Source organism: Puma concolor, chromosome B1, assembly GCF_028749965.1.
Source record: "Puma concolor isolate L17-30 chromosome B1, mPumCon1.1.hap2, whole genome shotgun sequence".
In the NCBI taxonomy this organism is placed as follows: domain Eukaryota; kingdom Metazoa; phylum Chordata; class Mammalia; order Carnivora; family Felidae; genus Puma; species Puma concolor.
Window position 1 is genome coordinate 66,600,036 of NC_141670.1, and position 12,314 is coordinate 66,612,349.

General features: G+C 34.7%; 1 protein-coding gene across 6 annotated transcripts in view; it reads left to right on the forward strand.

Moving 5' to 3' along the window:
- The first annotated feature begins 823 nt into the window (after positions 1 to 823).
- FSTL5 (follistatin like 5) overlaps positions 824 to 12,314 on the forward strand; it is a 780,922-nt gene continuing 769,431 nt past the window's right edge. For 2 of the 6 annotated variants that reach the window (XM_086703952.1, XM_086703953.1), the window contains exon 1: positions 824 to 1,525. The gene's annotated coding sequence lies outside the window, so the exon portion shown is untranslated. The remainder of the gene's footprint in view (positions 1,526 to 12,314) is intronic. The other 4 variants (XM_086703951.1, XM_086703956.1, XM_086703954.1 and 1 more) reach the window with 2 other exon arrangements.

The following is a 12,314-nucleotide window of genomic DNA, read 5'->3' on the forward strand; positions in this document are numbered from 1 at the left end:
AGTATGTGAATAATGATCTTTCTAGGAGATTGATTGCTCCAGTTCACTAAAAGTATTTGTTTACAAGTTTAAGCAGTCAGAAATCTGGCATGGCAGCCCTTTCTCTTGCTGTCAAGGCCCTCAGAGCCTCACTGGAACAAGAAACATCACATATAGTGAGAGAATTGCTAAAGGCTATGAAATGCTTCCAGCATACCCCATCTTTCAGAGAACAATTGATATATTAGACATAATAAATATTACATAACCTTCAGTATTTTGGCAGTGGAAGTTGAAGCTGAGAACTTTCACTTTTTTCATTATTAATTTTTTTTTTAACCCTGGAATTTCCAACTTCACATAGCTTGACGATGTATTCAAATCATAAGAACGAAGAGGGAAGATTCTGTAGATTCTATAAGAAAACATGAATTCTGATATATGCTATGCATCATTCACATAAAAAATAAGAAAAGATTCTGTTTACGAATGATGATAAGCATCGCCAGCTTTCACATTTTCTCCCAGTGCTCAGTGCAATTTTTTCTCCTAAACAAGTTTCTGCTGCAGCGACTCCCTCTAGCAGCCCCCTGAACCGAGGAAAGGGAACAGAACACCAGACACATCCTTTCCAGTAAACAAATGGTAGGGAGCAGGAGGAAAGTTTGGCTAGGAAGATCAAAAGGAGCGGGGATATTATTTGGAGTGGTTGGATGGATTCATTCTATTCCCTAGTCCCTTCTCCACCCGCCTCCCCAGCCTCTCCTCTCAGTGCTCCACTGCCCCCACCCTCCGCCCCTTCTTCCTGCCAGAGCTGTGCCAGCAGCGATCTTTAGAGCGCACAGAAACGGCAGTCCCAGCGAAGGCAAAAGCTCATGCCACGCCAAAAGCATTTAGTTTCTTCAGGACCGGTGGTGAATGGATTGTGAAGTCCAATGAAGTCCACGTTGGTCATAAGCCTGGATTTTGTCGCCTCGATTGCCTCAGCTGACCCTACCAGAAGCCCAGTCAAAGGGGCGGCCCCGCACCTCTCAGGGAGTTGATATGCAAAATAGTTACGTCAGATGATGGGGGCGGGGCGCGCCCGGGTTGAGTGGCAGCAGCTTTTGCTGAGGGAGGAGGCGCGAGAATCAGCCTGGTTCAGTGACTGAGACAAACTGGAGGTGAGAGGAGCTGGTGCTGTCCACTGGGCTGTCGGTGCTGAACCTGGGACGCGAGCGGACGGGGTGCTTCAGCACCTCGAGGCAACGCCCTCTTGCACTCTCTGTGCCCTGCGGGACCCGCTTCACCAGCAGGACCATATCAACTTGACAAAGGAGTGTGGTATCGGACGTGGGAGAGAGTCCTCTGTTTGCCACCTGGGCGCCCATTCAAGCGTGACTTTGGAGATTTCTATAGTTTTAGACCAAACTATTTTCCTCTTTTCCCAGCTAAAACAATCTTTTAGGTTTTTTTTTTTTTTTTTTAACTATTATTATTACTGTGATTTATACACCTACACCATTTAAGAATCTTTCTGGGAGACTTTTTTGACTCTTAAAATAAGGTAAGATAAAGAATATGTTATAAATTATTACAAAGGGGGGAGGAATGCAGAGTGCCATACAAAAATTTAAAAGCAAGTTACGGTTTTTCTAATCTGAAACAGGACTTTTGGCAATGATTGCAACAATTATCTTAATAATTGCTATTATTATTTTTATTACAAACACATCTATTGGTGATTAAGCACTGAATTCTACAGGGGAAGTTGAGGGTTTGGGTTTTTTTGCGAAGTTAATGTCATCAGGTTACATTCTGCTTTATAAATATAAATATTTGTAGAGCAACACTTCCAGCATGGCTCAAGAAACAAGAACCATTCAATGCAAGCCCCAAATATGTTAGTAAATTGCAGTAAATAAATCAACCAACAAGTTGTTTAAAGCAAATGCAATCTTGAAGAAATATTTGAGTGAACTAATCTCTGATTAATCAATATTACCTCTGGTATCTACAGCATAGACTGCAAAGTACAGAGCTCTCTTAACATTTTTGGAGGGGAGGTGGTAAGGATAAGAGCATTCATATCCTGCTGGGTTCATTTAGATGTGTTGTTATGCAGTAGATCCAAATAAAACTTGTGAAACTCAGTCTCTGAGAATTCTGCACCCCAAGGTCATGTGTATTTCCAAGTTGGGGCTGTTTGTCCTGCTATTGAATAGTAAATGTCATCCCCTCTCCACCCCCTCAGGTTAGAGGTGGATGTAAATGGGAAGCTCTGATTTAATAATACAGTATTAGCTTGTATTATAGTCGCTACTGCTGTTGGTAATTGAATGGAACTGGGAAGCGTGGGCTGAGAAAATGTCTCGCTATTTCAGAAATGTTTAACCTCTTGCATGTTTAACAGAGAGCTTTTCTCTACTTAGGAGATTTTCTTTTGAAGCTGTGTTCCTTTTGTCAATTGGTGGTGTGTTTTGAGTGGGTATGAAGAAAGAATTCAGTACAGAAAACCACTGAACAGTACTTCTTATAGTGAACAATATTTAAATGATAGAAGTTAACTCGTGCTCTGTGTATTTGTTATCACTATTCATGACTTTCTATGTAAGGCATATTGTTTATCTGATAAGTAGAATTATGATTTTTCATTTATCTCTTTTAGTGACATTTGATTAAGGATAAATGATGGCTGGAAAAACAGAGAGGGGAGGGTTTACATTCCAGGGAAAGATTGCAACTAGACATCCTATCTTAATAGGAATGTGTAAAATATAAGCTGTTTCAGACTTACTAAGTATCATTCAACTGACCAGGGCTATGTTTTTCAGCAAATAAAGAGTATACTAAGTTAACTTTATATATTTGTATATTTTTAATTACGGTAAACATTTCTTTTCTAGTGGCATTACACTTACCAGTATGAACTTTAGCTTTAAAGTTAATTATTTAAAATAATTTTTCTGCATAGAGATTTTTCATTTTATTTACAGCACACTAGTACATCAGAGTGATTGTTGCAAGAAATGGATATTATTGCAAACACTAGAGGTTAAATATAAATCCCCTTAAGTTGTTCTCATGTTTTACCCCAAGAAGATTGTTCTTTGTAGGATTCCTGTCAGTCATGTGATCTGACATTAAATATTGATACAAAATTTTTTAAAGACTAAGCAGGTAGAGAAGCAAAGGAGGGAATATATGAAATACTGGGCCATGAAGCTCCCACTAAACAGCCTCCTTTAAATTAATATATAATAATTTTTTTCTTCTATACATTTTAAAATTTTCTTTTTAAAACTAGTTATATGGGTATACATGCTCAAAGTATGGAATTTCAAACAGAATTATGGCTTCTTTTAATTTCAGTTTCCTTTTCTTTGTCATATGGAAACAACAATGTATATTGTAATTTTATAACTTACTTGAAAGGCAATAACAGAAATAAACACTATGTTCACCTAAATGTATTTTAGTATCTCATTGACTTCTTTTTGCATAGTTTTCCATGATGTATGGCTTCCTTTGAGTATAAACAGTTCTCTTGAACTACCAGTATCTGAAATTCTTTCAGGTGAAGTCACAGTGAGATGGTTAAATACTCAAATCAAAATATGCTATTGGAAATTGTGAAACTAAGGAGGCAGATTCGATGAGATTGCAAATTTAAAATATTAGATACATTTTTCCTGATTTTTTAAAACCTATTTAGCTTTTATATATTAGTTCTGAAGTAAGGTAAAATCAGGTGACCACAATAAACCCAAACTTAGCATATAGGGTATACTATTTGGATGTAGAATACGTTTCTTACTGTAAACAAATAAAATTGCCAAATTGGAAGATACCTATTAAAGACAGTCAAATGTGGTGTCCCTTCATAAATTTTTTGCTTCACAAAGAAAATGACCATATTTTGGAGTTATAACTTGTCCATGTGAAATTCAAAGGAATATTCAATACCACAGTAGATAGCCTCCTAAAAAATGAATTCATTTCATTGCATAAGTACTACAAGTATATACAGAACTTTTTACTTCAAGATGATAAAGCTTACAAAGTGTATAGAAAGATTATTGAAATAATTAATTATATGTCACATGACATACTCTAGTTGCCTTAATTGCTTCTCAGTTTCTTAAAGCACATTGATCTAGTAAAAAATTTAAAAATGGTATTGCTAGACAGATTTTTTTCTTACAGATAAGATGAAATAAATATGCATTTTTGGTTATATTTAAGGCCAAGATGAAACGATTTGGGTTTTCTGTTATCAAGGCTATATATTGCTTTCTTTTTTAAAATCTATTTACTAACGTGTACAATGGAGAATTAAAGAAAGTAATAATAAACCTGAAATACACTAAAAAGTTTTAGGAAATTGACTTTTTAAAAGTAACTTTTAAAATTATATTTAAAAGATTATGGAAGTAATAGTTTATTGAGAATTGTCTTTGAATAATGACAATTTTTCATGTTTAATGCTTGTTTATCGATGAGACCAAAACACCTTCAATAATATGTTTCTATTCGTTCTGCTCCAAATCTCCAAATCTGCTTCTGGCATTTTTATTACTTAATGTATTATAAAGTTCTAAAGATTCTTTGGAACTAATAGGTCAGAAAAAAATACTTCCTGTTGTTAACATTATTGCAACAGCCATGTGACCAATTATCTTTTACCAAACAGACTTAATCATCTTCTGCTTCAACACCTCCAGTGTCTTTTGGGCATAGACTAGTTAAGGTGAGCTGTAGGGACCCTTGTGGAAAATCCTAATTTTCCCATTAAATTGGTCATCACACCATGCAACGGAACAATTGGTCCCTTTGTGCTTTAATCACCCTGGCATTGAGGAAGTTAATATTATTATAGTAAATGAGATAGTGTTTTTGAAAAATTCAGAATTTCACTGAGTCTTAGTATGGGTTTTTTAAAGAGAAGGAGTTAAACAATAGTATAAGTGCATGATATAATGAGTGTATATGTGTGTACATTGTGTGTGTGTGTGTGTGTATACATATATATTTCTTAGTAAATTAGGCTCTACCATAAACATGCAATGGGAATGATCTTGAACATTCAAGTTCAAGAAATGTTACTTAATACAAAAATAATTTACATAGCAAGCTGAAATACAATATATACTTTTAGTGGCAAATGTGTTCATTCTGTTATTGTTTTTGCTATTTAGGCTGTTATGCTTTAGCACACACCAGTTTTTTGCCATGAAAATGTCACTCATAAGCTCTCATGCTGATTGGCAAGGGAAGGGACAATTGGAAATGAAAATTCTCCAGGAATAAGAAGCAGAATGGATGTGTACATAATGAGGAGTTTATATTACCACACTGATTCTGAAAAAAAAATATGAGTGCTGATAAGGATTTGAAAGTTTCTATCTCTAAAAGAGATACATCAGGTTTACTTCCTATATCTCTGGGTAATAGGCCATGCACTTCTAAGGGATAGAGTTTGGAGATCCCTATACCTAAGATATTTTTATTCTTTGTATATCAATGTTACATGCATAGATGTGTTAAAATGTGGGAAGAAGAGCCACTTAACTCTGAACTTTCTTGCTTTAAAACCAAATAATTAATATTAATTTAATGTGGCTTTTAGTATCACATTATGTAAATCTCGGAAGCAAAGTAGTTGCTTAGTGAGTTCATTTGCATGTCAATACAGAGAATATTATTCCAACTCGTAACACTGGTTCATAACACTGCTAGAAGTTCTAAAACACAATGCAAAGGATTTGAAAATACTTTTTTTCATTCAGTTTTATTTAAATATACCATTATAATTGACAGTTAAGAGAAGCTTACTTTAGTGATATATTTTTTCTGTGTAAGTAGCACTAAGGTAGCAATTAAAACATACATACAGTAGCAATTAGAACATACAAACCTGAACTGTGTTCCCCAAAGATGATGATGAAATGGAAATAATTTGCCTTTTGTGATTGGACCACTTCCACAAAACACATTAGGTAGTGTTTTAATGACCATCAAGCTTTATTCTTTCTAATTTCCAAAACCCTTACAGATTTTTTACTAACATGATGTGACAAATGGACAAATGCCCCCATGTACTCTGTAGGTATGTGCCCCCTTTTTCAGAGCTACAGTAATTGCTGTGATCCTGGCATCAACCAGAGTCTGAACCGCCTCATTTAGGATTGAGGAGGGGGTCCCATTCATCCTTCCAAAGAAAGAGAGAGAGTGATTTGCTTCTAGTATACACATCTTCTGTCTTGTGGCAAATTACCTATTGATATTTGAGCAAAAAGTCTTTGAGCCTGGATTTTCTTATACAAGAAGACAGAAAAGGATATCATTCAAAGGGTTAATATGTGTAGACATATATTTTATGCATATATATGTATGCATGTTTTACTCATGTTAGGCCATTTTATCTAGGTCATTTAACATGTGTATAACTGTGAAAAAAATTCATGGTACCTTCATTTTAGATAGGAGAAAGCAGAAACTCGGATGAAAGTTGTCCACCTCTCCAGCATGTGCTCACACAACCAGGAATAGGTGGATTAGACAATCAAACCCAGCTCACTCCTTTTGCAGCTATGCTGTGCACTTCCAGCACCTCTGTTTAAGACAAATATTCAACTGGGTGTGTCTTATTTAAAACTACACATTTTCTGTGAGACTTTTACTAAATGTGAATGCCTACTTTGCCCTCTTTCTCCAAGTCTTCCCTTAATCATGAAATTATATTTAAATGATTTTGTGGTATTTATTGTTTAGTATACACATTTTAGAATGCACAATACCAAAGGCTTTAAGAAGCTTTTCCTCTGTATTTAATGTTAGAAAGATGTTACATTATTCTATCTCATAGAACATTAATAAGAGTAAGAGCAGGCAATAAGTAGAATAAGAAACAGTAGAATACAGTAATTAATGTTTCCTAATAGTTCTAGTTTTCTTTCTCCCTCTAAAAAGTCCTACTGAATATCAAATACAAATACATCTTGAACTTTAGCCACTTCCTGAAATTACCACTTGTGCTATCAACTGATAGTCATGTTTAAACCTTCAAACTAGTTAGCTACTAATATTTCAAATGGTCTGTGAGATGAAATAAAGTAATCAAAATAAAATTAGTTTTGAAACACAATACAAAAATAGGTAGTCTAAAATGGGCTCTTGAACACTTAGGAAACATTAAATACTTCATTCATTGTTTATTTATTCTACTTGAGGTACAAAGGGAAATGTTGACCTCTAGTTGATGCTCTGTGTTTTCATATAGCATTAAGCTCACTGAGTAGGAGAAAAGGTGAGTACTGGTGGCAGTAATTATAACACAGTTCCTAGGGGAGCCACAGAGTTGCATCAGATTCCCTAGTGAATCCTCATTATCCAAGTTTTGGGTTGTCCTTATTAAATGGATCCCAAAGGAGGTAGAAAAGTTTGATTTATAGAAAAGTTAACTTAAAAGTGTAAGATTATAGCGCTTTCATTAAATATTTTAGTGTAAGATTATAGGGCTTTCATTAATATTTTACATATTAGTTAGAAATATCCAGTGTTTACCTTTTGGAATGAAGACTGGTATAAAAGTTGTTAATCCTTGAAATTTCAGCACCATTTTGTATACTATTCATTTGACTCACTGTTCCTCATTCTCTGTGGAGCCCTGCAGGAAGTCCATTCACTCCAACAGCTACAATTATTCTCTCTTCACAGAGATCTTCCAAATATATAGCTCTGGCCCAGATTTGAACTCCATTAATGTATTTACAAAGGTCTGCTGGACATTTTAACTTTGATTTCATGGTGACAGCATAAATTCCATGAACTCATCATCTCATCCCTCACATGGTCCCCCATCTTAATTTTTTTGCCTGTCAGTTAATGACATTTTTTCTATTCACCGAGGTCTGAAAAATTAATAGATGTCTTAAACTTACATCATTCTTACTATACTATATGCACTAACTCCCCAAGTTTTGATATTCCTCCCTTTGTAACATAGCCTTTATCTAATTCTCTATTTTCTATTCCCTCATCGTATCACTTTTACCTTGACCTAGAGTATCCCATCTCAATCAGAATTATTTTGACACTCTCTACATTGATCTCCCTGATTCTTGTTTCTTCCCTGCAGTAATAATAATTAGTGATGTTATTAGCAAGTACATTTCTTGGTAATTCATAGTATGCCATACAATATGTTAATTTCTATAAGCAGTATTATATTTTATATGCACAATGCTATTCATAGAGATAGATAGTAGTGAAAGACCAAAGCTTAAAGAGTTATGCTGCCCACAGAGCTGGGACTCAAACCAAACTCTGTCTGAAACCAGCTGCATGATCATCCTCATTATGCTCTCCTGATACACACTTCATACCTCTTCTGGATTCCTCTCAGTTAAAGTAAGCTTTTAAATGTCACTGTGTTCTTCAGAAATCATCAGTGGATATGTAATTTTTACTGTATCAAGTTGAAATTCTCTACTTGATGTTAAGATCCTTCTTACTGGTTCTGTAGCTTCAAGCAATCAATCTGATTTTCAATTTTCTCGTATGTGCAATGCACATATGTAAAAGAGAGATTGATCAAAATATAAAGTATGATCCTTCCCTCTACAGAAAACCAATACCCTGTCTGGACTGTTGCCTTTTCAAGAATCTCCACCTACATCTCACTCCTCTAATTCCAGCCAAGTTTTTCATAGTATAAGAGCATATTGTGCTCATATGTGCTTTTCTGAGTCTTTAGTTTTTGTTGCAAGTAATGTCATGTTAGTGTCACCCTGGATATTACCAAGATGTCTATTTTTATTTACATGTATGTATTTGTTTTCTATTGTTGCATAAAAATTACCATAACCTCAGTGGTTTAAACATTTATTATCTCACAGTTTCCATAAGTCACAAGTCTCGGTACAGACTATCTGGGTCCTCTGTTCAGGATCTCACATCAAGGTTTCAGCCAGGGTTGGGCTCTTATTTGAGGTCCAAGTTTGTTGTTCTCCAAGATCACTGGCTGTTGAGAGTCTTTTTCTTTTTCTTTTTTTTTTCTCTTTCTTTTCTTTTTCTTCTCTTTTCTTTTCTTTTCTTCCTCTTTTCTTCTTTTGTCTTCTCTTTTCTTTTCTTTTCAGCTTAAAACTAATGGAAGTTTGTTTCTTTAAGGCCAGATAAGAATTTCACTGATTCCTTCAGTTTCTGACCTATAGATCTACTTTTATTTTTTTTAATTTTAAAAATTTTTAATGTTTATTTATATTTTGAGAGAGAGAGAGAGAGAGAGAGAGAGAGAGAGTTGGGGGAGGGCAGAGAGAGAGAGAGGGAGGCACAGAATCTGAAGCAGACTCCAGGCTCTGAACTGTCAACACAGAGCTGGATGCGGGGCTCAAACTCAGGAGCTTTGAGATCACCATCTAAGCCAAAGTCAGAGGCTCAACTGATTGAGTCACCAGGCACCCCTAAGATCCACTTTTAAAGTGGCCCACCTCATTAGGTCAGGTCCAGCTAGAATAATCTCTTGATATACATAAAGTCAACTGACTTGGAACCTTAATTACATCTTAAAATCTCTCCTTTCCATATAACGTAACATAACCATAAGAACAATATATTACCTTTGTCATGTTCTATTGGTCAAAAGCAATTTAAAGGTTATGTCTACCCACAAGGTAAGGTGATTATACAAGAGTGTGGGTCATTGGGATTCATGTAACATACTACCTACCATACCTGACTCAAGTTCTACTTGAACCTTAGAATATTTCTCCATTGATGTTGTGCCACTAATCCCCAGCATTTATGACCTGAGCTACGCAGTGAACAATCTGGTGTGGCCTTTGGATTTTTTAAATGTGTCTTAGGTTGTTCTTTCTAATTAATCTTAAACACTTTTTAAAGGAAGACCCTAGGAATTCCTTGCATGTGTGCAATACATTGTAGTTTAAAATCACTTCATATACATATTATTATATAATCCTCATTGAAGTTGATTCTTTTTTATATTTACTTCCATTATGTAGCATCGTGCATATTTAATGGATTGGTTTTGGTACGATGATTTTGTACATGTATGCTCATGGATTGGTTCATGTTTTTAGAGTTTAGATTTTGTTTATCTTTTATTTATTTATTTATTTAGTCTTTGGTCTTTGACAAGTTGAAACCACACAAAGGGTTTACTGTTATTATCTTATTTTATGCAACATAGGATCTTTCCATTAAAATCGGGGACTTATATTTAATATTATGCTCTACAAATGATATATAAATTACATAGAAAGTGAAAATGATATTTATATTTGTCTTTTAGAAGAGTACAAAATTTATTTCTATACACTTTTAAAGAAAAACTTTACATTTTTAAAGAATGTCATCTTCAAAATAACATAAAAAAAAATTAGAGGACACCTAGGTGGGTCAGTCAGCTAAGCATCCGACTTTGGCTCAGGTTATGATCTCATGGTTTGTGGGTTTGAGCCCTGCATCAAGCTCTGTGCTTACAGCTCAGAGCCTGGAGCCTGCTTCGGATCCTGTGTCTCCCTCTCTCTGCCCCTCCCAGGCTCACTCTCTCTGTCTCTCTTTTAAAAATAAACATTAAAAAAATTTAAAAGAATGTCATTTTCAAAAGAATATCACATTTATGATACTAATAATTTTGTTCTTGTCTAAAGATTGGTAAATATTTAGACAATTACTTTATTAACATTTACTATACAAAATATTATTGCACTTATATCTTTTATAGTTTACATACAATTAAGATAATTTTAGCTTGACAAAAGCTAAAATGGGGCGCCTGGGTGGCTCAGTCCATTAAGCATATGACTTCAGATCAGGTCACGATCTCGCAGTTCGTGAGTTCGAGCCCTGTGTCAGACTCTGTGCTAACAGCTCAGAGCCTGGAGCCTGCTTTGGATTCTGTGTCTCCCTCTCTCTCTGCCCCTCCCCCACTCAACTCTGTCTGTCTGTCTCTTTCTCAAAAATAAACGTTAAAATTTATTTTTCAAGCTAAAAGATTAATTTGTATATAAACTCAATTTTTAATTTTAATAAACAATAATTTTCTTAAAAACATTAAGACCATATTTATTATAAAATAATTATTTCAATAAATATTGATAAATGGCTACTGTGTTTCGGGTGCCCTTTTGGTTGCTGGGGGTTGAGTGAGAATGGTAGAAACAAAATTGCCTCTCTAGTCTTTCTGCAGAAAGAGAGACAATCAGCAAACTAAAGTAGACAGAGGATCATGTCTATTATTGATAAGTGCCATGATCAAAAGTAAACTAGGTAAGGATTACTGAGGATTAAGATTTGTATCTAAGGTAGGAGTTATCTTGGGGTGCCAACTCTGACATTCTGTGGTCCCCATTCTGTAGTTTCTGATGTTGACATTACTTATGGGTATTGTGAATAATGCTACAATGAATGTGGGAGCACAAATATCTCTTTGAGATCCTGCTTTTTGTTCTTTTAGATAAATAGCTAGAAAGAGTTGGATCAGTTCATCATATGGTAATTTTATTTTTTACTTTTTATTTTTAAGGACTATCCATACTGTTTTCCATAGTGGCTATACCATTTTACATTTCTTCCAACAGTGCACAGGGTTTTTGTTTGTTTCTTTGTGTTTGATAATAGACATCCTAACAGATGTGAGGTGATATCTCATTATGGTTTTGATCTACATTTCCCTGATGATTAGTTATGTTGAACAACTTTTTATGTACCTGTTGGCCATCTGTATGTGTTTTTTAAAATAGTATCTCTTTCATTTCTGAATGTCCAATTATTGACAAAATCCAAAATGCTCCCATCATGAAAAAAAAAAGATTCTTTTTATTTGTGGTGGTCTTGTTAATAAAGATTAACATCCTTCTTTGCTTGGCACTGCAATATATGTGAAATATGTTATTTAACTTTTCTTTCCACTGTTAAATACACCATACGGAGCGTATATTGCAACTAAATTCTGGGATTTAAAGCGAATTCCTGAAAACTCATTTGTACTCTTGGTGCATTATACACTTTATTTGTTCAGAACTTCACATCCTTTCATAGAAAACTTAAGTGCTCTAAAATCTATGTTCCTTTGAGGCAATGATCCACTGAGCTGGTATTTATGTCAAGTAGTCATTAACTTAAACACTATGGCATTATTAGAGAAAGGGAAATGCTTAGTATGCCTTTTGGGTTTGTGCACATGCTTGAGAAACCACAGTGTTCATTAAAAAGTGTGACATCATATGACCATGTAAGGAAAGAGCAAAAAAAAAATAAATGAGATATAAATACACCCATAACTTTATGAAATAAATGCAACAATTACATGCACAACATCTCAATCCTTT